The sequence below is a fragment of the Meriones unguiculatus genome, chromosome 6, assembly GCF_030254825.1.
Source record: "Meriones unguiculatus strain TT.TT164.6M chromosome 6, Bangor_MerUng_6.1, whole genome shotgun sequence".
NCBI lineage: Eukaryota > Metazoa > Chordata > Mammalia > Rodentia > Muridae > Meriones > Meriones unguiculatus.
The window spans coordinates 14340968-14368591 of record NC_083354.1 but is presented as its reverse complement, the minus strand read 5'-3'; positions in this window follow the sequence as shown (position 1 = coordinate 14368591).

Genomic DNA, 27624 nt, shown 5'->3' with positions numbered 1-27624 from the left:
TTCTATTTGGACTCCATAGAAACTGACCTAAGAAATAAGGAAAATAGTATCACTCCCATTTTGAAAACTCCTCAGTGACCCTTGGCAAGTTCAAGTTGGACTCTCCTAGTGTGGCCTTCACAGTTGCCTAGGATGTCCACTGGCCCAACCTCACCATTAATCTCACCTGTGCCTTGGCTCCCAGATTGTTCTCTGGGCACCTATCACATTTCTCCACTCCCAGGTACTGAGCCACGCCTTTTGTTCACAGCCCAGGCCTTCTCATAATGCATGCTCTTCCCACAGCCAGACCTTCAGGAGAACAGAAGTCCGCCGGGGTTGCTGGCTTTGAGCTCGGAGCCTGCCGTACCACACAGGGGGCCATCCCTTGAATTGCTAGGATGAACGGAGGCTATTGGGATGAGAGCGTTGGGGCACTGGGCAGCTGGTAAAAAGCAGCTGCAGGGGGGAGCCTCTGTGGCACCACCATGAATGCCACTCAAAGCTGGTCCAGCTGCTGCCACTGCCAAGGTGTGGGGAAGGGCAGGCTCTAAGCTGAGTCACATGGGTGGAAGTAGGGAGAGTGAGTACCTGAGGAGGTTGCTGAACCCCACCCTGGAGACCAGAGGGGATTTCCACAGAGAGTAAGAGCTGGTGGATGGAGAAGGGCACCATAAAACGCTGTCTTCTGGGAAGAGCATTGTATTTATGAACTCACAGCAGCTATAGTCGTGTGCACGAGTCTGCAGGTGATCAAGCCAGCAAGATTCCAGCATAGATGGGGTGGGGGGGCTCGTGAGCCCCTAATGCTAGCTGAAGAGTAATGACTCTTCAGTTACTTGTGTCTGAAGAAGATGGGATCATTTTTCCTCAGGGGTAGAGATGCTGGTAAGTTGGCCAGGCTCATGGAGGCAGCATGATTAAGCCAGGTAAGAAATGGGAAGGGAGGCTATTGGCATCCAAATTAAACCAACATGCAAGGTAGTAAAATCATATAAAGGCTCTAATGCCAATCTATGTATACATGGACAAGTAGTTTAACCCTCACTTGGCTCATCTATAAAATGGGAATAACATAATAGCACCTGTGAATGAAAACTCCTGAAAGGAATGTGTGTCTGCAGAGACTCGAGGCTGATTAGAATTTCAGCACTGTGAAGGTGGAATGTTGCAGGTCCAAGAGCTAATTTACCTTACTGGAGGCTAGGTTTAGGCCCTCAGGACTAGCCATTCCTGCTCCCGTGAGTCAGAACTAACACCTTGTGACAATAAACAAAATGCCTTTTAGAACTGATTAATTTTGCAGACCGCTTGCTTCTACCAATCCAAAAGTTAAGAGCGTCATCTGATAGCATCTTGAGCCTATAGAAAAGCTTCCTCCATCTTGATGTACCTGCCTGTCTGATGTACCCGCCAACACATTTTAAACATGTCTTGATTTACTATTTTCTCGGTTCTATAAAACTATTTTAAAAAAACTTCATGAAACTGCTTTCATGTTGGAACATGGAATGTGGACTGACATAAATCTTTGTCCGAAGGCCATGGTCACTCAGAATGGCTGAAGAAGAAACTAACTCTGCTTCAATCTAAGATGGGAGCTGTGGTTTCTGTGTTGACTCCCTGATTCCAACAAACTATCATAAGGCTTACAAAAGACCAACAGATGCAGTTATAAGCAGGGCCTAGCATACAATAGATGACTGATAAATACTAACAACTACTGTTATGAATGAATAGTCTCTAAAGCGATGAAGTCACTGCCTTTATGGTAATGGTAGGGAGAAGGTCTTGGCCTGGTCCTGTCACATCCACCCTGGCATTGGCCAGTGCACCCTGCAGCCCTGATAGTCCAGAGTCACTCTGCCTACACAACATCCACCTAAATGGAGTTCTAAATCAAACTGTCCTCCTCACCATTCTGCGCTGGGAGTCTGATTAGAATCGTGCCCCGTGCTATTAGGACAGGGATGTTTAAAACTCCTATAAAACAAGAACTAATGGCCGATGTGCTTAATTAAAGTGGGCCTTTTGTTGTCACATTTACAAAGATAAATGAAATAATCAGGTGTGTACTAATGAGAGATAATTAGATTATGCAGCTCCAATAAATAAAGACCAAAATGTTCCCAATTGTTTCCGAGTGTCGGAGGAAGACCACAGTGGGTTCTAAAGAGGCGCATGCTGGCTGACAAGGAGCTCTGTGGGAGCCAGCTCTCTAGCTCAGAGCTACTGCTCAGGTTTGTAGGAACCAGCCGTGAGTCAAGCAGCGAGATCTCATCCAACTCCTACATCTTTGGTTAAAGCAAAAATGTTTATAAATTAGAAATAAGTATAATTTATTTATGAAACATCTGGTTTAATTTGTTAATAAAGGGCATCAGGGAATATAGAATTATAAACCTTGCTTTCTTGCCTCATACTTTTTTCCTAAAACAATGCATTAAATATGAAAATAAATTGATCCGATGTCAATTTTAGCTGATGGTAAGCAAATTTATCTATTTCTATGTGTCAACACCAAAACTTCCCTAAGTCATTTCCTGTGGCCAGTCCTTATAAACTCAGCTCTGGTTCTCTCTCTCTCTCTCTCTCTCTCTCTCTCTCTCTCTCTCTCTCTCTCTCTCTCTCCATATATGTATGGGATGAGAAAGAGAGAGCGAATGCTTAAGTCCCTATAGTCAGAGGGGGGAAAATCTCTTCCACATGGAAATTGATTGATATGAAAGTAAAGATAAAATTTTTATTTTGCTCAGATAACGTAAAAATAGATTGCACAACACTGATGATATATCAAAAGGACATATGCAAATGACATAGGTCAGTAAAAAAAAAAAAAAAAAAAAAAGTCTGCTAAATCACTGCTTCCAAACTAGATTGCATAAAGTAGCTTTACTTGTATGCTTGCATATATGCAAATCTTCTTTAGGGACTTTTTACCTTCTGATTCTGCCAACTAAAACTTAAGAAAGGAAAAAAATTATCTTGTTATTTTAACATTAAAAAAATATAAAACATATATGAGCTTGAGATCCAGGCAGACCTTTAAATTGAACACAGATAGCTTTCTTAAGAATGCTGGCTGGTGTCCCTGTTTTCCTCCTTACCCTGAAGCAATAGAAAATCCATCACGGACAGGCACCCTCCAAAGATCAGAGCTGGGCAACTACCGGGCTAACCTATTGTTCCCAATATCATCAGGACTCCCCGAAGCCCGGGAGCCGATGGGTTTTTAAGTCGATATTCTAAGTCATTTTGTAGAATTAAAGGTTGATTTTGAAGCAGAATAAAGAAACCAAATCTTCAAAGCCCATGAATTCATAGCAGCCCCTTGTGGTCCAGCACATAACTGACCCAGGCTGTGACCTCTGGTGAGCAGGGCCCGAGCCGATGAGTTACGTGGGTCTGCAGACACTCATTGCAATGAGACCAGATGATTTTTCTGGGAGTGAGATGTCAGCTCCTGGGTCCAGTTTTTCATCTCACAGAACTTCCTAATTTATGCTGACAAGGATGCTAGTCTTAGCAGTCCTCAGCAGATAGAGAAGAGGGATAAGCCAAAATGCCTGGCCCTACTTCCTACCCAATCTAGCACCAGATCGAGCATGTTTTTCATAACATGGAGGTGGTACCTACCTTCCAGGACCAAGGGGAGGATGCGCAATGCCAAGAATTAGAGAAATACAATGCAGAGTTTCATTCCTGATCCCAGTCCTAAGTTACTAGCTCTAGAACATTAAGATTGTGTTTAATCTTATGTTGAACCCTTAGGTCTTAAATATAATGTGAACCTAGGCACACACACAAATAAAAATTCACTGGGAATTCACTCACAGAGTCTAAATAAGTGGACCTGATCCTCACTATTGAAATAACATATTCCTGCTGTCCCTAGAAACCAAGGCATGGACACAGGGGGGAGGGTGGGAAAGGCAGTCATAGATCAAATGTCCAAAATGTCAATAAGTGGCAAAGGAGAGTTATGGAGCACATAAGGGAAGGAGGAGGCTCAGAATATGGGGCTTGGGATGCCCTTTGACCCCACTCAGAAAAGCCCAGTAATAAATCCAGAGGTGAGGGACATCTTTAGATATTGGAGCCATCCAGGGAAGCCATAGAGAATTTTTCCAGCGTCATAAACAGTTGGGAGAGAAAAAGATCTTGTATAGAAAGACGGACAAAATGGTGAACAAGGGAAAAGGCTCCCACGAGTTCTCGTTTCTCTGTCGCTATTGTGGTTGATGTTTCATCTGGAAAATCTTTACGCTACTAGATAGAAATGTGGTAAATCCTCCATTCGGCCTCTTTCTAAGTCAGGTCCTGAGTACCTTGTGGAGTCATGTGAAAGTGAATGGCACACCTTCCTCCCTGGTTACACTTGGGGTCTAGCAGGCTTCATTCAAAATTTTAGGCCTATACAGATCTGCCTTCCAAAGGACTCCACATAAAGGATGTAATGAATCAGAACAACTGCTGGTGGCTGCCAGAACAACCCTGACATCTCAGCCTAACCCATCCATGGATGGTCCACTGCAGTCAGTTGAGAGCCCCTGGGAAGTGTGCTGGCTTTGTGTGGTTACTCAGAGATCTGGCCCCATCAGTCCTCAGGACCACAGGATTCCTTGCTGGAGGATCCTTATTCAGGAGGATAGGGAAGAGAATGGGAGGAATCTAGCAGCATTGTAGAGCCAGACCTGGCATCCACCCACATTCCACTGGGAAGAATATTCACTTGACTGTGCTAGAAGCAAGCAGTGTGTGACAGCCCATCTTCCTATGTGAATATCCGGCATTGGCTCAGCTATCCCAGGAAAGGCCACATAGAAAGATCAGGACGAGAAGCCCCTATTCATGAGTGCAGTCTGACAGCACTCTTCGGCTAATTGATTCATTTGTTCCACTCAATTGAAAACTCTTCATTGAGTACACATCACGAGAAAGGTACTACGGGAGTTATTCGTTGAGTACACATTGGGAGAAAGGCATTATGAGAGTTACTAAGGGAACTCTGGGGCAAAAAAAAAAAAATGACCCATTTTAGTTGATAGTCAGAGAGGACCATCAACTAAGTGAGCTAGAACATGCCTCCACACCATCTGTGTGTGTGCGTGTGTGTGTATGTATGATGTAAGCACACACATGCATGGCTACTTTTGCCTATCTAGGTGTGCAGGCCTGTGTGAGTGTCAGGATGTATTCCTCAATCACTTTTAACATTAGATTTTTGAGACAGAGTTTTGAACTGAAACTGAGACCCGCCACTTTTTGCTAGACTGTCTGGCCAGTAAGCTCCCAGCATCTGCCTGTCTCTACCTCCCAAGATTAAAATTATAAATATGCAATGACAGATCCAAACTGGACCCAGACTCAGATCTTTATGTTTGTATAGTAAGCACTTTAACCAGGAACTCAACTTCTCACCTTTCTCTATCATCTGTAAAACATGACATTATATCATGCCCAAGGTAGTTCTGGATCTAAAAGAGATAAAGCATGTCGAATGCATGGCACATCATACTTTCTCCTTCCTCCTCTTTCTCTTTATTTTCTTCTCCACATCACTGCTTTCTTCCTTTTGCATATCCTCCCTCTCTTTCCCCTTCTCTTTATTCTAGCTACTGCTATGGTTATAATATATCAGATAGTAAAGAATCAAGAGGAAAGGAAACTGAACCGCATTCGAAAACAAGAAAAACATTAGAAGATGACATTTGGGGATGATCCTAAACAATAGAAATTATTTTTAATACAGAGGAGAAAATAAAGGTTTGATGGACTGGGTAAAGACACTTGAACTGGATGCCTAGAACCCATGTAAATATGGAAGGAGAGAGCCAACTCTACAGAGTTATCCCCCCGACTCTCTCTCTCTCTCTCTCTCTCTCCATGATGTATTGTTTTAAGGGGAGGGAAGAGTGATAATAAGGCTCCCTTATTATCAAAGCACGGTTCTTACCCAAACCCACAAATACCACTGAAAACAAGGCTCCAGGGCTGATGGTTCAAGTCAGGTGCATGTGGATGACCCAGTGCGTAAACCTGAGTCACATGATGATCATCTAAAAGGAAGAGACAACAATAGAGCCCCAAAGGTCATCGTGAAGATTATATTCAATGGGGTATATTGTTTAGGACATTGAGTCCTGTGATTGTCACCATAAGAACAGGGATTAGCAATTACCTTTATATAATAACCACAGTTAATACTGGTTCTTGTAAGCTTCAGTTTATTCTTTTTATCTAAGGATATACAATAAATATATGATGAGCAAACGAATATTCAAAATAAACACAAATATGTATGATTAGGGTTACAGAAATAATTTTAGGAGCCAAAAGCTCTTTTTAAACCTCTGAATTATGTATTACACCAGACCTATTGAAAAAGTTCAATTTCAAAATAAAAATATAAACACCTCAGTTTCAATTTCTAAAACTCAGCTTTTTTACTGATTACCAAAGCCATGTATTGGGAAGAAATGGTCCTGGGACCAATACTCAGAGCCATGCTCAGTCAGAGACAAACTAGCTCAGAGCAACAAAAGATGCGATGCGAGAGCTGGAGCTCTCTCTTCTCTCCTTCTGCAGCCTCTGAAGGAGAGGAGGAGGGATCAGCACAGAAGTAAGAAAACAGTATTCCTGGGACTCAGAAGCAACTCAGGATTAAACAACCCTGTCTTCCAGGGTCACTTCAAGTAAAGAAACTCCAAGGAAGACCATCAGGTTAGCAATGGAAATAACTAAAATTGGGGTGAAACTCCAGTTTAAGTAGGTTACTATGAATAGTAAGGAAGAGATAGATGATAAGGAGGGAGAGGTAATAGGAAAATGGATAGATAGATAAATGATAGATAGATAGATAGATAGATAGATAGATAAATAGACAGACATGCAGGAAGGCAGATAGAGATAAATGATAGATGACTGATAATCTATAGATAATTTATAAACAGGTTATAAAGACATAATAGAAAGACAGATATAATACATGATAGATTATTGAGATACATATGTACTTACATACACACATAGGCTGATGGCACAATTTTCAGTAAATAAGCAAGAGATGGCTAACTGTTAGCCATTAATGCGGCAGGTAATTACTTTTATTTGAGGAAAAGGAGGGATAAAGGGACTTTCTGAAGCTCCAGGAGTAACCACAGCATGCAAACTCATGTTAATATGTTAATCCCCTTCATCACATGGATGTAATCCAACATGTGATACTCAGAACAAACTCAGTAAGTATTTTGACAACAGCAGATCCCTTTAAAGGCAGATGACATTACCCCATGCTCAAAGCCTTCACTTGTATGTATGTGCTGGCTCCAGCACCACTGCATTGTGGCTTCAACAGATCCATTCAGACCTCTGTGGAATCATTAGTTCTCCAGACTCCCACATGGGCCAGATTAACACTGCTTAGTGCCAGAGGATCATTTTCTCTTTTGATATCGAAACCCAGGGGTTTTAATCAATTAGAGGCCGTTCTAGAGCAATCAATTGATATCTAACTCACTGAGCCTGCGATCAGTATAATTTCACTTCTGAGTCCCTTAGCAAATTATTGTTTTTAAACAGAGTCTTATTACGTAGACGTAGCTCAGGCTGGTCTGGAAGCACCAATCTTCCTGTCTCAGCCTCCTGAGCAGACTGCAGATTGCAGGCGTGCATCTGGCTAATTTACTGTATCTCGAAATTCATAAGAGGACCAAAAATTAAAAATAAAAAAAAGCAAAGACAGGCCTTTTTTCTCTTTTTTAATTGGAAAATGTGATCTTTGCTGTTAGGCTCAGCAGTTTGACAGTACCTTGAACAAAGGCAAGTATTGAAATTAGTATATCAAATTCCGTTACAGAGCAGGATGCAAAGAAGACAACGTGAGCTTTGGTTTGAGCCTTTGTATCTGAAACTTTGATGACTTGGCCACCTCCACAGCAATGCAGCAATGCAAGGACAACTGGGCTAACCTGTAACATCCCTTGTGTGTAAAACATGTTCGATGCATATGGTGCTAAGATTCATTTAATCTACAGCAAAATCTTTAGGTATACACACGGTTTGTCCCTATGGGCCAAGGGGAAGGCTCCATGGATCAAAGCACTTGACATGCAAAGCTGATAGCCCCAGTTCAACACCCAGGGTCCATTCATCTGTAACCCTAAGTGAGAGAGAGATGGAGTCAGGAGGGTTGGCCAGGAGCTCACAGGCCAACTAATCTGGAGTATTCAAAACAGAAAAAAACAAGAGAGACCCTGTATCAACCAGGTGCAATGAGAAATGTTGCTGTATGATCTTGACATGTGCATATATAGCAAGCAAACCCACACTCACACATATTACACACACACACACACACACACACAAATAAAGAGAAATATAAATCAAATAATAAGAATTCCTTCAGAACCACAGCTCTAAGGATGAATGTCTCAGGGACTCACACCCATGTCAGGCATATCCAATGATTCTGTTCTTCATGCTTTACCCTTTGTCCCTACAGTTGGAGTTAACTTCAGGCATTGTGCAGCCCCCAAACTCCACCATACAGAGCCTATCAGAGGCTTGGGAACTTTTCTGGTGGTAGCTCACATGAGCCTTCTACTTCACCATCTACTGAGTGACCTCATATGTATTTGTCCTCAGAAGTTCAAACACATTTAAACACTTCAGTAATGCTACGACAGCATTTGGTTAGTGTTTTGATCAAAACATAGCTGCCTTTTAAGGAAATGCTCGGCTGACATTAGGACATCAGTGTTCAAATGCTGACCTTATCGTTACTAGTCCTGTGACCTTGGATGGGCCATTTGACTCTTAGATTTGCCCTCTGTAAACTGGGTGTTGGTAAGAGCTACCTCATAGGAATAACTGCTTACCGATAAGATTCATAAAAGATTAAAAGACTTAATAGAGCGCCTATTAAACAGTGGGTCCTGAATGTTGTTATTGTCTCTCCCCTGCCCCTTTCAGAAATTCCTGTTGCTTGATATGAGAGCTCCCGGACCACAGCCTCCAATTCCTGTCTGCGCTCTCTTCCAGGTATTTCTCCTCCTGGAGAATTATATCTCTTCCTAATTTCCACTATGAGATGACTCCAATCCTCCGCCCTCCTTCAGGGATTCCCAATCATCGCCCTTTCCCTGCCCATGAAATGTAGGGAGTACAAACATTAGCAATGCATATTTGAAAACAGGGTAATGTTTTGTGCCTGTAAGCCAAACAGTCAGGGAGCTGAGGTGCCATGAGTTTGGGGCCAGCAAAGGCTATAGCATGAGGCTCTAGCCCCATCTCAGAAAAGAAAATGTAGCGGTTTGAACATTGTCCACCGTGAGTCAATAGCTGAAATGTGGAGAAAAGGTCAATTTTCCTTTAAATTGAACCCTGGTCAACAAGCATCCTTTAAGATCCTCACATTTTCTCCTTGTTTAAAATGGTTGCCATGGATCCAAGATTCAAACAGAGCTTTTCATCTTCATGGTAGTGAAGACCTCAAGATCTGCCTTGAGGTCACAATACTCATTATTCTGTCCACTCTGATCCAAGGAGCCCACTGAATTCACTGAGCATGTCCTGCTGAACACCCTCAAGGTGCCACTAAGCTTTTCCTCTCAAATGGAACCCTCAGATTTTCTTTCAAAAACCAAGTTCAAATGCACATGAAACTCCCCTCTGACAGTCCTTTGCCTCTCACCTGTCTTGTACTTCTAATCGGTACCCAGAACACTCAGCCAGTTCACACTTAAGATAACATAAGAGAAATAACATATTAATAAACACCCCAGGTGCTTCTATACCATAGTTTCTGTACCCATTACATGTCTCCTGCAGTCAGGACTACCTGTCTCTCCTTCCACCCTAAAAGCTTTTGGATGGTGCTTATCTTCTCCTCCGTGCATAGCTCTGGTCTCTCCATTCTTTCTATCTTTGCCGATGGCTCCAGTGTCCACGTAGAGAAACCTTGCTCACTGCTTTTTGATCACTCCGGCTTAAACGGGTGTCAATACGTCACTGGAGGAACCAGCAGGCACATGTCTAAATATCATTCTTACCCTTGACTGCCCCTTTGGAAAACCTGGATGGCTGCAGGGTAGCCTCCCACAGCCATGGTATCATCCGTCAGCCCAGTGGTTTAAGTCTTCATCCTTCCCAGAGCTGCGGCACCATGGGGTTTGCAGTGACACTAAGAGAGAACCAGCAAGTCCCAGCTCATAAGCTGTTGCTCACTACCTCCAGCCTCCCCTCTCACCCTCCCCGCGCTAAGGATGAGGGGCTCATGCTTCCTGAAGCCACCATGCTAACTTCACACCCCCTTCCTGAGACCTCCTTCTCTTTCTGAACCAAGATTTGTTTCCCAGGGATACTAGTGACAATCTTGCCTCTTCTGCATCAGTCTCAGATTATTCACAAAGCCCCTTTGAGAAGTTTCTTCTCCAGGGCCACCACCCCCACCCTGACTCCTCCTGTCCTCAAGCCTATGATGTAATGCTCTTGTTGTCTCTGTCCAGCCAACTCTTTAGGCACTATACAGTAAACAGTAAATTCTGCGAGAATGTGAGTCTCACTCACAATTCCAAGGCTGAAAATACAAACAGTCTCTGGCCTCAAACATTTTCTCTGCTCAAACAGGACTGAAAAATAAGTTCTCCCCTTACTTCACTCAGGAATAGAAGTTTACAAGGAAGAAGGAAAGAAAAAAATTCCTAGGACTGCAAGAAATGGTAATTCCAAGCAATTGGGTTTTTTTTTTTTAAAGAGACTTGATTCCTAAGGGCTTGTCTTGTTCTTTTAACTAGAAAGTTGAGTCTTGATCCATTAATCCAAAGCTAATAAACGCCAGGTGGCAATTTGCCAGTTTGAACTCACGAGTGGAAGCTTATTCATTATTAGGAAGTAGTGATCTCTGTGGGGAGAGGCTTGCAAACAGGATTAGCAGAGCAAGGCAGGGCAGAGCCTTTGGTGAAAAATGTGCCCATTGCTAATCAATGGGTGGCAGCCTTGCTGTAGCAGTCGCACGAAGCAATCAGAACGGCATAATTGTTGCGTTCATCGTTTTCAGGAACAGGAGGGTGGATTTGGGCACTGGCTGAGTCAGGATTTGCAAAACTTTTCCACTAAGCATTTCTGGCATGGTGGCTGTTAAGCTTGCACTCCCTGAGGGGTTTGAGACAGAATCAAAAGGTCCAAATTGTCAACAGTACAAACAGAAGATGTACTTTTCAGGGATGTAGTTCAGTGGTTAGGACGCTTGCCTAGTGAGCACAAAGCTCTAGGTCAGCAACCCAGCACCACATATAACCCAGTGAGACAGCACATATTGTAACCCTCACACTCAGTACACGGAGGCAGGAGAATCAGGAATTCAAAGTCATCTTCATATACATAAAAAATCTGAAGCCAGCCTAGGATACATAAGATGATACATCAATAGATAGACAGAGAGAGAGAGAAAAAGAGAGAGATGGATGGATGGATGGATGCATAGATGGATAGATAGATAGATAGAGTCCCGAAATGTAGCTGAAGCCTCCTGCTTATTTTTAACTCCTCATATAACTTCTATCCTAAGATATGTCTATCTTTATTCATATGGAGGTTTAGACACGAATTTCTTCAGGATTGATCCCCATAGCCCAAAGGCTATCCTGTCCATAGCTTCAAATCTACCAGTTAGATTGCAGCCCTATCAGCTTCAGTGGCACTGTCTTGGAAATCCATAGTTTCCTCATCCAATAAATTCTTAGATTCCAGAAGAGTTATACTAGAAAGAGCATAGTACCACAGGGTCTGGGTGGGGGAGTTAAGTTATTATTTTCACACTTGTGCTATGTGGCCTCAGTTTGCTTACCCCACCCCCCAGGCCTCAGTTTTCTCATCTGTATAAAGGTACTGACTTTGTAGGTTATCCTGAGGAGTGACTAAAACAATATATGAAGTATTCAGCCTCGAAAGTGTAGCATAACTGCTTGTTAACATGATATTGATGGTGTTTCCCAACATATAGAGGCCCACGGGAAAACAACAACAACAACAACAAAAAAAAAAAAAACTATTCTGTGAGCTAAACAGAACTTGAGAGTAGAACCTCAAGTTTCTGGCTTCCTTATTTGCTCTGCTGTTGGTTAGCACTGTGGCGTTAAAGACTGATGCCCCGGTACCCTCATCTGTGAAGGGGAAAGTATCTCTGCTCCATCACCTCCCAATGCCTCAATGAAGGTGTCATGGAACAGCTGTGCACAACACATTGAGAGTATTTTATATTCATGCCGTGCAACTCTAAGCTAAAAGCTGCTTTCCTGGTCTTCAAAGGAACACAGATTTCCAGATGAAATATTTAAGGAAAATCAGGGAAACAATGTGATAAAGCAAAGGAGACAAACTATCAGCCATGAGTCTTCCATCCCTCTGAAGAAGTTTATGCTAATGATGACTAATGGGAAAAAAAATGATACATTGAGCACAGAAGACATAGTAGGTAAGTGCTTTATCTGGGCTCACTTCTTTAATTCATGCATACACACACACACATACACACACACACACATTCTACTTGTAAATTCAGAAAAAACGCTGTGAAAGTTACCCATATTTGTAAAGGTAGAATTTGAACCAAGTCTTGTTTGATCCCCAAACTTGAATTTTAAAGCATTATGTTCTCTTCTACAACCATCAAGTATCTCTCTACGGTATTTCCTGAATGTACTTGGCCAAGCCCAAGTTGATGGTGTGACTTTAGAGTCAGTAACTCATTAAGACATCAGAGGGAAGTTAGGCCGAGCCTAATGTCCAAGGCACTCAGGAGGTTGAGGTGGGAGCATTCTGATCTCAAACCCTGTCTGTCACTATAGAGTGACTTTGAGACCAGGTTTGAGAATTCATCAAGATCCTATCCGAAATAAACTGTGTAAAAAAGTCTAGAGCTTTAGTTCAGTGTTAGTGTTTGTGTAGAATATGCAACACTTTAGATTCAGCGGGATGGAGACGTTCTAGGCTTTTTTCTTCCTTGTGATTGGCCAGAAGGTCTGAGATGTTCTCCAGGTAGTTACGTCGAGCAGAGCTTAAATACCAGCTCAACTGAAACACAACTAGGTGATATTCAGAAAATTGTTTAACATCTGTGAGAAAACAAAGTTTTATCATAAGTACAACAAAGCTTCCAGTCTCTACTTTGCAAAGATTACTGGAAAGGAGGGTGAGAAGGCTGGTGACCTTAGCCATCATCATCATCATCATCATCATCATCATCATTATTATTAGATAACATTCTTTCATGAAAACATCCAAATCACTGTTCAGACTATATAAAAGTTAAATCTCAGACATCCTTGATATCTCTCCAAAACATTAAGCAAATATGAACAACCTCCAAATAGTTTATGTCAGTTTTAGGATGCTACATTATCTTTCTAATGAAAAAGGTGAACTGAAGTAATTAAATTCTAACAGTGAACAGAAGCCCATGCAAGTCAGCAGGACAATTCTTGAATAATTTTCAAGCCTACTTGCTTCTACATATCCCACTGCTCTGAAACCAAATCAAACTTAATTAGCCAACAAGCAGCGAAACTCAGATTCCCACAATCCTTTAGATAAGAGTTCAGCACCTTTTGCGAGCATCAAAGGAAAACAGGCTTAAGAGAAATAGAAATGTGTTTCAAAAACTGTAGATGGTTTACCTGTGTCTTCTGAGAGAGATAAAGAAAAAAAGTGAGCTTAGAAGAGTCAGTCAAGGGGAGTCAACCAAAGAAGGTCTACCGTTGGGCCTTGAGCTGATAGAGTGGGTAAAAATTTCGACAAAGAAGCTGCACCTAATGAAGGTTGATTCCCTTGGCAAAACTTTAACGATAATGGGAGAGTAAAATGTCCATAGGTCCAAAGCCAAATGTCTTGGGCCATCTTTAGTGTCCTTAGTAGCCAAACTTCTGCCCAACTCTGTATGTGGCCCATTTTACTTAACTTTAGCTGTTACACAAAATTAGTTGCTTGGAAAAATAGAACGTCAGATGAACTGCCCAGATCAGATTACCTTGCGGTCACATCTGTGGACGTTTTCTTGATTACTAATTAATGTAAGAGGGCCCAGTCCACTATGGGTGGTTCCTATGCAGGGAGGCCTATAAAGTAAGGGATGTAGCTGAACATGAGCCTAAGGGTAAGCCAGCAAGCAGGCCTCCAAGTTCCTGTCTCAAGTTCCTATACCAGCATCCTTTAATGATGGACTATAAAGTGTAAGGTGAAATAAACTTTTTTCCATACATTGTGCTTTATCAGAGTGTCTTATCATACCAATAGAAACCAAACTAGGACATGTAACATTCATGTGACCTTTAGACAAATTCTTTTGAAAATACGAACAGACCCTATAGCTTCCACTAGCACAAAAGCTAAAAACAGCATTGGGTGCCGTCTGAGACCTATAGCAGAGATTGCCCTACTTTGCTCAAAATTACTTATCTGATGTTTCCAGCAGAGTATCCGAAAAGTGTTCTTGATTTATGATTTCCATTGTTTTGTTACTATAAAAAATGTTACCACATGGGAACATAGAACTTGGAGCAACCTGAATCTGAGTTCCTGGGCAATGGTTACTCATATTTGACTCCAAAATAAACATTCTCTGATTTCCCCCTTTGAGGTGAGAACTGTGTTCCTTGTTTTCACACAGGCAGACAAGTACTTAGCACAAACAGCATAGAATTCCTATAGACTAAAAGAGGGCCATGTGACTCCAGGAGGACTCAGGAAAGGGTGTGTGTGTGGCACTCATAACCAGTCCTGCAAATGAGGAGGAGAGATGCTCATCTGAAGGGGACCCTTTATTCTGGTCTGTACTCTCGACCTTCCCCCGCAGCCTCCAACTGTTGTGCCAAATCTTCTTGGAAGAGCAAAAGAGTGAATGTTAAACTGAGAGGGAAAGAGAGGTTCACACATTGATCTTGGCAGCAGCTACCGCTGAAGCCTAGATCAGTTCGTCAATGTAGCTGAAATAAAGAGCAGACTGGCGCTTCTCCAAGACCCTCAGTACTTACCAATACAAGAAGCTTCTAGGAGGGTTGTGTAGGCATGGAAGAGCTCTGACCATAGAGGCAGTCTGGGCTCCATGGGGTCACTGAAGATACGATATTGAACCTCTCCGAACTTAATTCCCCTAACTAAAGAGTAGAATGAGTTACAGCAGTACCCAGCTCACCAGACTTTAATGGCCAGATGACTAGAGGTGGCAGTTCAGATGGTGCCTGATATAAAGCAGCTGCTTAGTGAACGCTGCTATCACCCCTCGCCACCACTTCTGTCCCACAGCTACACACTGTCCATGCCACTTACCATGAAGGCTCTTGTTCTCATTCAAATCTCACAACCAGGAAGGCCTGCCAGGGACACGGTCATCATTTCATGCAATCAAAACCAAGGCTTTGTCCGGGACCCTGAGCTTCTCCATTATCTGAAGGGGAGCTGATATTGAGATTTGGGTTTGGAGATCCTCTATATGTCTACAATGCAGCCTGCTAAGGCTTTTGGCTAATTTGGAGGAGTTGGGTATGGGTGTACATGTGTGTGTGGGGGGGTTATAAACAAATATGGGTGTGGAGGCAGGCATCAACCTTGGGAATCGTTTCTCAGGAACCACTCCCACCTTTTAATGTGGAGATTAAGGATTGAACTTAGATTCCCCCAGTTTATTAAAAAAAATACTGTACTCATTGTGCAATAGCCTTAGTTGCTAACTTATTTTTAATTTACCTCTTGAATTTTCTTATGCTCACGGTGCACCCACCCACATACAGCTGGGAACCAAGCATCCAGAGGCAGTGCATAGACCTGCACAGGTCTCTTCACCCTCAACTGTCAGGAATACCTGGTCAAGTGGCATCCATTCCCAGGAGCCAGAGACCAGGCCTTTTACATCTCCTCTCCGGGGTCTGAGGGCCTGAGAGAAGCCAGGAGCCAGAAGGCAGCATTCAGCCTCAGGAAATCAGGAAACTACCATTCATATCAGAATTACCACAACTGGGAATCTACAAAATCCCCGACTTTCCGTGCAACTAGACAGCGAGGCCTGTATCACACATACCATCTAGCAGGAACACGATGGTCTGTGCACTGTCAGGCCTCTTCTACTCCAATGCAGATTGGTCACAGCTTTCAAAGTGGTCAGTGACAAGGCTGGAGAGGTAGCACAGGAGGACCTGAGTTCAGTCCCCAGAACCCATTATCAGACAGCTCACAACTGTAGTTCCAGGGGATCCTGACACCCTCTCTGGCCTCTACTTGCACTAGGCATGCATGTGGTACACACACATACGTTCAGTCATAGAGAGCTAGAGAGTTAGGGGATGTCAGAAAAAGAGGGTCACCTGGCTGGGACTTAAAATAAAACAGATGAAAGGACCCAGTGACTGCTGTAGTAAGGACTTCCGGTTCAGGTAGGAGAAAGTCACGAGATAGGGAGATGAGAGGAAGGCGCCGGGAAAAGCCTGTGGCCGTTGAGGGGGCAGATGGATGGAATCAATTCCTTAAATAATTCAGAAGGAGACAAGTGCGCTTTACTTGGATAATGCAAATAGTTTTCAAAGATATAATTTGGGTGCAGAATCCATTTTCATCCAAACGAATGGCTTCCATTTCCCCAGCTCACCAGATAACCTCCATCTCTGTGAGCAGGTTGGATGGCAGGTCAACAGCAGCCACCGACATGACTCCCCCTCTCACATTTGTACTTCAGGGGAGAATTGGTTTCAAGCAAAGCCCTGTTTTTCTCTTTGTATCCTGGGAAGCTTTTCCTCTGGAAATAACCTGGGCTGGCTGTCCCTTTGATGCCATTGTGCGATTCTATCTCGTTCATCAAGCTTTGGCACCTGACCTGTTACGAGGGTATAGAAAATGGTACGATTTCAGTGTTTTTAAGAGCCAGTTTTCTATTAAAAAGGGAGGGCTATATGACAGCTACCTTTAGATCCTCTTGTTATCTGAATTGTGTTTTCATACATGTTTCGTGAATGTATACTATTTATTTGCCACGACTGGAAAAAGAAACTGAACAACAGTGACTTCGTATCCCATTGACTCTGGCTCTGAACATCCATGGCAACCTCAAAGCCCACAGAAATTGAGTCTCATAGGATCGGTGTTCTGTCAAAAGCTAGGCCTGGCTTCCGGGGCTGTTCAGAAAGATGGCGACAGTGGCAAATGGAGAGTGAATGCTAAGAGCCCTTTCCAGCACAAAGAGATGGCTGCTCCTCTTGCTCATCTGTCCTGTGGGTGGCTTAGAACTGACACAGACGGCCAGACACCTCTTGGCTCCATTTTCATTGGGATCCTCTACTGATTACAGGAAATAGTTGGTGACAGGATGAATAAATAATCCACACAGAGGCTGAGGTCCCTGGGATGATTCATATGACCCTGCTCTCTGACTCCCCCAAAGAGAGAGTGCATTCCCTAGTGATGACCCACTGTGATCGTCACCCTGTCCCAGCAGACAACACCGGGCAACATGAAACGGCAAACATCGGAAGTGATTTTTTAAAAAAATAAATAAATACTCTAGTGTGACAAAAGCAAAAAACAAATGACAAAGCCAAGGTGTTTGACAGTCCCTGCCTTGAAATGAGTTAAAAATGCCAGAGTTAGCTAATATTTCTATTGTTTCTAATGAGCCATAATTTAAGCAGTATTGATTTTTCTCATTCAAGAAAATTCTGTTGTTATTTTTTTCACCCCCGCACAGTGTGTATTTTATGGTTTTAAACCTACCCTTATAGATTCTAACCTCAGAGCATCCTTTGGGGATGACGTTACTTGCTTAACTTGAACAAAGCATGTGAAGCCCTGTCTATAACTTCCTGGTTCTCGGAGAATCCACCCTAAGATTCACTGTTGATGGGAAGCATTGGCTTCTGCACCCTGCGTTTCTGATTATAAGTCAGTGTCTTCTCCCTCCATTTGCGGAGTGCCCCTTTTTAGCCTTTAGCTATGGGATGACACCATCTGGGATTGCCAAGGAAATTAAATTAAATTAAGTTAAAATTCAATCAACAGAAGATTGTTGCCTCTATGACTTTACTAAGGACCTTGAGTGCATCCACGTGAAAATGCCTCTTTCTTAAGAAAGAAATGGGCCGTCTCTGCACTACAACACTAGCCCATGATCTAAGACTCCCCCAGGTCGAGGAGTCAGGAGCTCACCCCATCTCATATGGCCTGCAGCAACTGGGAAAGAGAGAATTTTGTTTCTGCAGTCCATGGTTGCCTTAGGAAAGCTTCATTTCTTAAGAAGAAGATATTTCAGTTTATGTAATAAATAACAAATATTTTCACAAACATAAAAAGTATTAGTTTGTCTAGAAGCTCATAAATTTCAATGTAATAAATTCTAGGTGAATTAAAGGGTTTATTTTAGAAATAAGCCTAAAACATAAATATGTAGACTTAAAAAAATTGACCTCAGGAATTTTTAAGCATCAAAAAGTAAATAGACAGACAGGCAGACAGACAAGAGACAGATACCACAAATGCTACTAAACTGGCCCAGAAGGCAAAGACAATTGCCACCACTGAGTTTAATCCCCACGATCTGCACGTTGAAGGAGAGAAGTGACACACACTTCTTAAACTCTGACCTCCACACACAAAGCATGGAAAATGCAGATATGTACATGCACACAATAAATAATTAAAAACACCAAAAGAGTATTGATAGAGTTGAACATACTAATTTTTTAAAAATCCTATCATATAATGTCATAAACTAAATACAAATTCAAATGACAAAAGAGAAAAATATCTTTAGCACTTAAAATAGTCAATGTACTTTAATACAAACACATTATACATGCAAACACACGTATACATGTACTCAAATGCATGCACGTACACACATCACAACACACACAGAAACACAGATACACATATACATGCATATACACACATACAACACAGCATACATATGTGCATGTGTGTGAAAATATCCTATTTGTGGTCAAAAGGCATTAATAGTTAACAAAGTAACTATTAGCAAAAATTCCTTCAAATTCACCTTTTAAAATGTGTGGGTAGGCGTTCCCAAAACAACGACAAACTTCCTGTGACAGACTGACAAAATTGTGTTGTTACTTTGATAACAACGAGGCAAAAATCAGAACTGTCCTTCACAAGAAGTTCTTAAAATAGAGTGATGGTAGCCTCCAGGCCCAACACTGACTGAGAAACATCTTTCTAGGAAATGTGGATGCTGGTAGATTTTAAACACCCCAGTGAATGGCCCCACACCTATGTGTATAAAGACGATACTAATGGGACTTAGTGGGAAGAGACAAAGAGAGTTAAGAGAGAGAAGTGATGGGAGGAGACATCGAGGGAGAGTGAGGGATAATTCAGGAATGAGGTGGATATAATCATACTTCACTGTGCACATATATGAAATCCTCAGAGAATGACAGAGAACTCTCATGAAGCAGCAGAAGGCAGAATGTGTGGAATCAACATGTCTAGGAATAAATTCATCACCCAGAAACAACTTCAAGGCTGTGGATATGGTTGCTGGGTAAAATGATCGCTCTATAAGCATGAGGGCCTGGGACTAGCTCTCCAGGGATCCCATGAAAGCTAGGCATGGAGGCATGTGCCTGTAACACCACACAGGTTTTAAATTTAGTGTGCCCGACCTATAAATAATTTTCTTATTGTTTTTAGTGTGTGTGTGTGTGTGTGTGTGTGTGTGTGTGTGTGTACCTACATCTGTCATGACCTGGGTGTGAATGTCAGAATACAACATGTGGGAGTGAGTTCTCTGCTTCGAACACGTGGGTCATGGTGAATAAACTCAGAATGTCAGTCTTGACCGCAAGCATCTTTGCCTTCTGAGCCATTTCAGTGGCCCATGTTAGGTTTTTTTTTTTTGTCTAATTGGTTGGTTGTTTTTTGTTTGTTTTTATTTTGGGTTTGTATGTATGTGTATGCCTAGAAATTCCTGAGATCAAACCTGGTGCAGAGACAAGCAGATTCGTTGGGGGTGCTGGCTAGCCATCCCAACCCAAATGGAAAGCTCTACATTCAGTGAGGGAATACGGTGAAAAGTGATGGAGGCAGATAACCAAAATCAACCAGAATCCTACATACATGTACACACATGAGCATGCACAAGCACACACACACATGCACACATACACACACACATACCATATTGAATGCACAAATAAATAAATAATAAAAATTAAAAGGGAGAAGCAAGCACCACACAGATGTAGAGATTTTGTGATGGCTGCTTATTGCAGCTTCACATACAACATACACAAAGATCACACATGTGGTATGTATACCTCCATTTTGATGCATGGTTTTTGCCTGTTTTGTTTAAATGTTGTCCAAAAGTCTCAAGATTGTATGCCCACTTGCACATCCGTTCCTAATGTACGTGTGACCAAAGAGATGGAGAGAAAAGTAAACAGCCTGTGAATAGTAACAATCACAGAGCAGAGGCAGCATTTGCCATTTCTAAATTTTTCACATTTTCGGGTCTTTAAAAAATTATAAAAATAAGACAGCACTGCCTTACCATTTAAAAAGTAACATTTCACAAAACAAGTATGAATAGCAACTTGTTTTTACTGTCTCTCCAGACGGCCGAAGCCCTGTCCTCCCTCCATGGTCACATAATGGTGAGGTCTGGCTCACCACCATTTCTCATAATCCTGTTACCATTATCTCCTTAACCAGTTCATAACAGGAAGCGCAGACTCACAGCCAGGCAAAATACCAGTAACAATTTCCCAAGGGGAAGAACTAAATGGCTGAGCCAGGAAACGTGGTTTGTATTACCAAACACGGCTTCGCATTTGCCTCCCCCACCTCTGCTCTCCCCTGGGTGTGCGCTCCATCCCAAAGCTCCAGCTCAACAGATGCACTTAGTTTTGGAGGAAAAAAAAAAAAGAAAAGAAAAGAAACACCAGCCTAGCCAAGACCAGCTCCTATAAAGTAATGGGAGCTGCCTGTCTTCCACACCTGAGGTGCTCACAGGCATAACAGGCAGCGGCCATGCGCTCAGAAAGACCAAGGGGATTCGTTACCTTGCGTCCTTCTTGACAACCTTCCTCCAGACAGAGAACTGTCCACTACAGAAGTACCACATGCTGGGCTACCAGGCACCATTTATGGAGCACTTGCAAGGGCCATCATCCCTTTTACTATGTGCTTCACATGATTTACCTGTCCCATCTTTGCCTTTTAAAGCAACCTCACAAGGCATACATAAGTATCACCATTTAAAAAAAAAAAAAAAAAAAAAAAAAAGGGCCTTTGAGTTCTGAGGATAAAAAGTCATCCAACACCCACCGTGAAAATCTGAGTGTGAGTCAGTGCCAGCACCTGTTTTTTTAAGCCGCTGTGCCCGTGACTTCCACACAAAAGGAGAATCTCCGCTTTTAAAAACAACCCAGATTCAAAGCCTACTGCTGGATTTGGAACTGTCTCCAGGTTCATCTGTAGACTGTCCCTTCTCATGACACATGCTTTTTATCCTGTCAGCTTCCCACCCTCACCTCACCAGTATTAGAAACCCACACGTTTACTGCAAAAGAAACTGGATGGAACTGTAGAGATGACTCAATAGTCAAGAGTCCTTTCTCATCTTCTGGAAAACTCAAGTTCAGCCCCAGCACCTCAGGTTATGCAGTTCACAACCACCTATAACTCTAGCTCCAGGGTGTACTACACCCTCTTCTGGCCTCCAAGGTACCTGCACACACACTGTGTATACACAGAGATACATGCATACACATACATAGAAGTAAAACACGCTTTTAAACTGGACACTTTATGTATGCCACTGGGTTGCTGTATTATTTTATGAGTGTGTGCACTGAGCACTAAATGAACTTCTTTAATGAAGTCTCTAACAAGAAATGGGCAAACATGATGAAAGAACTTAAGAATGAGTAGAATAGCTGGGCACGGTAATGCACGCCTTTAATCCCAGCAGTCAGGAAGGCAGAGGCAGGCAGATCGCTGTGAGTTTGTAGACCACCAGCCTGGTCTACAAAGCGAATCCAGGACAGCCAAGGCTACACAGAGAAATGCTGCCTCAAAAGAAGAAGTAGCAGAAGAAGAAGTAGAAGAAGAAGGGTAGAACACACATGATCTGAAAATAAAAAAAGAAAATATGAAAATAAGGGTTAAAGGTTCAATCTAGGATGGAGACAGAGGAACAAGGTGGGGAGCGGGCTAATATTCAGCAAACTGACAACTGACAAGGAAATGATACGTCTGCAACAGAACCCTATACCTAAGGTTCAACACTATCAAAGATGAGGGGACAGAAAGAGTCTAAGAACAAAGGACCAACTGGACATCTGCTCCGAGATACTCTTCTCTATGTATGGCAGGAAAGGTGCACCTATGAAATCTCAACAATATGTTACCTACACAAGACCAACAATGGCAACATCAGTTGACATTTCAGGGTGAATGGAGGAGATCTCACAAGGCCCTACTCTTAGATGTAGATCTCCAGGCAATTAGTAACTGACAAGACAGCCAGTCTTCTCCAGGGATGAGCTCCCTGATGGGTTATCCAGGCTCAGCAGGCTTCACGTATATGAACATATGTATATGTATGTTTAATAGTAATAATTTTATGGTATGTCATGAATTTGAGATGGAGTTGGGGGAGCACAAGTCTGGTGAATTTCGTCTTCATTATTTCCAATCTCCTGACTCAGCTTTAGTTACACTTCCCTGTGTTTGAACTCACCCTGATGATTAATATTTATCATATGTTTGTGCAAGATGCACAGAGGGAAAAAGGCCAAGAGGAGGAAGGTGGCACCAGCTGCCAGTTGTCTTCCCACCTGCCCTGGGTCACACGGTGGGATCTCCTACTGCATTATCACAGAGAAGGCCAATCTGGCATGGCTGGGCCACAGGAAGACATGTGACATGTTGCCTTTGCACAGGTTTACTTGGAGGAGAAAGGTGCTCTGGCTAAGCTGGTGGAAAGGAAGCCATTAGGACCAACTACAATGACAGTTAGGATGAGAAAGGCAGCCATCGGGGAGGCAACATCCTGGGTTCAAAACCTGTGGCACAAACTGCCAAGTTGTAAAAGGCAAAGGCCAAAGAACCCTCCACTAAACCGGATTAAATTTACACCGCTCAGTTTTCTGCATATAAATTTAATTACAAAATTATCCTTAAAAAAACAAAACAAAGTCAAACAAAATGAATTAACAGGACTCGTATTGCATAGCTTAATTCCACAAGCAAAGGAAGCAGGTTCTAGTGAAATCAGTATTTACCAGCCTATAGCCTAAGTACTAGGATGATCACAGATGCAATCAAACATCCAGAACTCTTCTGGTGGCAAGTTTCTTATTTATATGGAAGCATTGCAACTCAATTGGTCAGAAAATGCCAAGTGCCAGCCTATGGTTCTGGGGTAGGGGAGTCTCTTTCCTTTGTGGTGTGGCCACTGACAGGTTACTCACTCTCCAGTAAATAGCCTCCTATCCACACTTGTCAAACAACTCTGATTAAATTTAGTGGGACACATACACACACTCACACACAGGAGATAAAAGTAACAAGGGTAATTTGCTCAACCATGTTTGTAGCAGCTTTGTTATAGTCAGAAGCTGGAAACAACCCAGATGCTCCTCAACTGAGGAATGGATACAGAAAGTGTGGTACAACTACACAATGGAATACTACTAAGTGATAAAAAAAACAAGAAAATTATGAAATTTGCAGGTAAATGGTGGGAACTGGAAGAGATCATCCTGAGTGAGCTGTCCCAGAAGCAGAAAGACACACACGGTATATACTCACTCATATAAACATATAATATGGGATAAACCTACTAAAATCTGCACACCTAAAGAAACCAATCAAGAGGGAGGACTCTGGCTAAAATGCTCAATCCCCATCCAGAAAGGCAAAGAGGATGGACATCAGAAAATGGAGAAAACAGGGAACAAGTTAGGAGCCTGCCACAGAGGGCCTCTGAAAAGCTTGGCCCTGCAGACTATCAAAGCAGATGCTAAGACTTATGGCCAACCTTTGGGCAGAATGCAGGGAATCTTATGAAAGAAGTGGGAAATAGTAAGATCTGAAGAGGACAGAAGCTCCACAAGGAGAGCAACAGAACCAAAAATATCTGAGCACAGGGGTCTTCCCTGAGACTGATATTCCAACCAAGTACCATGCATGGAGATAACCTAGAACCCTGCACAGATGTAGCCCATGGGAGTTCAGTGTCCAAGTGGGTTGCATAGTAATGGGAACAGGGACTGTCTCTGACATGAACTGATTGGTCTGCTCTTTGGTCAGCTTCCCTTGAGGGGGGAGCAGCCTTACCAGCCACAGAGGAAGACAATGCAGCCAGTCCTGATGAGACCTAATAGACTAGGATCAGAAGGAAGGAAAAGAAGACCTCCCCTATCAGTGGACTCGGGGAGAGGCATGCATGGAGAAGGGGTAGGAAAGGAGAGATTTGGAGGGGAGGAGGGAGGGAGCTACAGGGAGGATACAAAGTGAATAAAGTATAATTAATTAAAAATTTTTTAAAAAGAATACACCACAAAAAAGTAACAAGGGTCTTGTTAAGAAGAAAAGTTTCAATGAGAAAGGGAGGAAGGATGAGAGAAGGGAATAGAGGGTGAAATGACCAAAATTTACTATATAATGTATATGAAACTGCAAAACAATAAAATAGGGAAAAGTTAAAAGTTATGTAATTTGCATAAGTTGAAAGACATTATTAAAGATTCCGAATGCTGCAATTTGACACTATTAAATTCAAAACAGGATAAAATGTCACGCACAGTCCCTATTTAGCTGAAAGTGATGATCACACTACCTCAGCTCTCTGATAATCTCATCCTGCTTTGAAGAGTTGTGCCAGTGGCCCATGTATCAATGATGACACAGCATGAGATACAGCTTTACCCTCTTCCCATATCGTGGGGTCACCTGTCACTTCCCTCTCTTAACACAGACTGCTTTCCATGAAGAGCTCAGAAAGATTATTATTATTATTATTATTATTATTATTATTATTATTTGCCTTTCACTGCCTCAAATAAAAGGAAATGTATTCATTGTCAGCCAAGGACTGACAACATGATCCAAACCCACTATAACTGACCGATAAAAGCAGCTGGTCTGCAAAGAGGAGGGCAGAGACTGACAAAATGCTCACTACAGCCAAGCGGGGATGAGGCCAGAGCGCATCTTCCTGAGTAGATCACTCCCAAAAGAGAATTATTCCAGAGCTTTATCTCTACCAGGCACTTCCCCGTGCTCTAGATGTGGCTAGCTACTTTCCATTTTCGGAGCATGTTGGACAATTTCATCTAGGAGCAAGACCTCCTTATCTTTTCCCCTGACTTACACATTTATGAATGTTCTCAAGAGATAAAAGCATGACCCCTTATCTACATGTAATGGTCCATATGTGCTCAAAATATACTCACATGTTCACAAAGAAACATTAATTATTTTGTTTTTATATGTTAATCTTCCTCCCAGATCTCCCCAATTCAGGGCAGTAGAACCAAAAGGGGCTAAATTTGGCCCAGTTCTGTGAACGTATAAATACCGTTATAGTTTCAAAAGTTGCTGGAGTAAATCAGTCATCTTACTTTCTCAAGGACTCAGTATCTCAAATTCTTCCTATTCTTCCTCAAAATGTCATTCAAGCCCATCCCCCAACCTTTCTACTGCTCACTGAAGGTGTTTATCACTTCAAGGCACCCCCTTGAAAGCCTTCTGAATCCTCTCTCCACCACTGACCCATCTATGCCCTCATCATTTCTCTGTACTCATGAGAATATAGAGAACACAGTGGGCTTTCTTCGAGCTCTTCCTATTGGAATGAATGACAGGTCATGCCCTGTGTTCTTCCATAACATGTACATGAGACACTTCTGCCCATACCATGATGGTAGAGGGCTGTCAAGAAAAGGAAATGTGTTTGGGGAAAAAAAAAAGCATAAAAGGTAGTCTTCCATCTATTAACATTGAATATGTAGAATACTCCAGGCATCCTTCAAAGCCATCCGGATAACCCTAATCCATTAATGCATGAAGATATAGAGAGGGGAGAAAGGGGCCAAATGTAGCTGAATGTAACAATGTAAACAAAGCCCATCATCCCCATGAAGTCATCAAAGCTGAAAGATACGTCTGCCCCTTTGAGGCTGGGGTTTAAGTGCAAAAGGGTAACGTATCGGTGAAATAAAGAAAAGAGACATGTTTCCAGTAATTCCTGCCTGTGTCTAGACAGGTGACATCTAAAAGCCGCATTGGCCGGAACCATTTTGCCATCAATCTGCAGGGCAATGGGGACAGAAGTATCAGTAACACCAGGGCCATTAATACATGAGCCGCAATGGGAAAATACTAGCTAGATGAAGGCCACAGCTGGAGAGATCTTTCTGATTACAGACAGGACTTGGGTGGCATCACGGTCCACTTCCTTAGTTAATACTCTTCTCTGAAAAATTTATAAATCGAAACCTAACAAAGGTGCCTGGTGAAATAGCATTCAGTTCTGTTGAAATGGTGATTCTTATTTGAGAGTTTATTGCCAGTCTTGGAGGTGGCCACACCGTTCTCGTTTTATTTTTCTTGTCCAGTACGATTTCATATTTATGTATGAATCTAGGCCTACATCCTGGACTTCCACAGAGCATAAACATGGATCACAGGATATGAAAAGTCACGTCTTTCATAAATGATTTTATCCATTCAAGGAAAACCAATGACCTTCTCATAGATTGGGTTGGGAAAAGATTTAAAATGTAGTCATAGTTTTCAAACAAACATGGTAAAGACTTCTATGAGAGGCCAGCTTCAATTCTGGGAATCAATGCTAATTAGGCAGAGTCGATGCTAATTAAAAATGCATCCAAATGGAGGAACAAGATAAAGAAGACAGAGAAGGAAGGAAGAGGAACAAAAGCATCAAGTCCCCTCACATGCGCAGATAGAAACAGTGCGATGGGGCTGTCAGCAAGGAAGAAGTGTGGGGTTCCTTTTTGTGTATCTGCATCTGGTTTTAAATTGGGAGGCTTTGGAACTGAAAGGTTACTCTGGAAACTCAGCTTGAAGAAGTAAAGATAGCTTAGTAACAAGAGGACCACACTGAGAAATTCAGCCTAAGGCAGCTCAGAAAAGGTGTGTCTAAGCTGGAATTGGAAAGAATATGTTCCTTTAGCTGGAGAAGGTGAAGACAAATGGTAAGAATTCCAAGAACTGAGAAGGGTGTGTGCAAAAATGTCCAAGGCAGAATTGTGTTCCACAGCTTCGCATACTCAAGTCGCCTCAGAATATCACCAATAAGAATAAAGTGAGGGTAGAAGTTCTGTAGCAATGTCTCTCTGGGGATATGGCAGAGTGCTTGCCTAGGATAAATCAAGCCTTCAGTCCTAGCAAGTACTGCATTCACTAAGCACACATCTAGGAACCCAGCATTCAGAAGGTGGAGGTTGCAGATTCAGAAATTTGAGACCATCTTTGGCTACAAAAGACATTGACATCAGCCAGGGCTACATGTAATCCTGATCACAGAGTCTTAGCAGGGACTAGAGAGATGACCCAGAAGGTAAGAGCACTTATGGCTCTTGTGGAGCAATCAGATTCAGTGTCCAG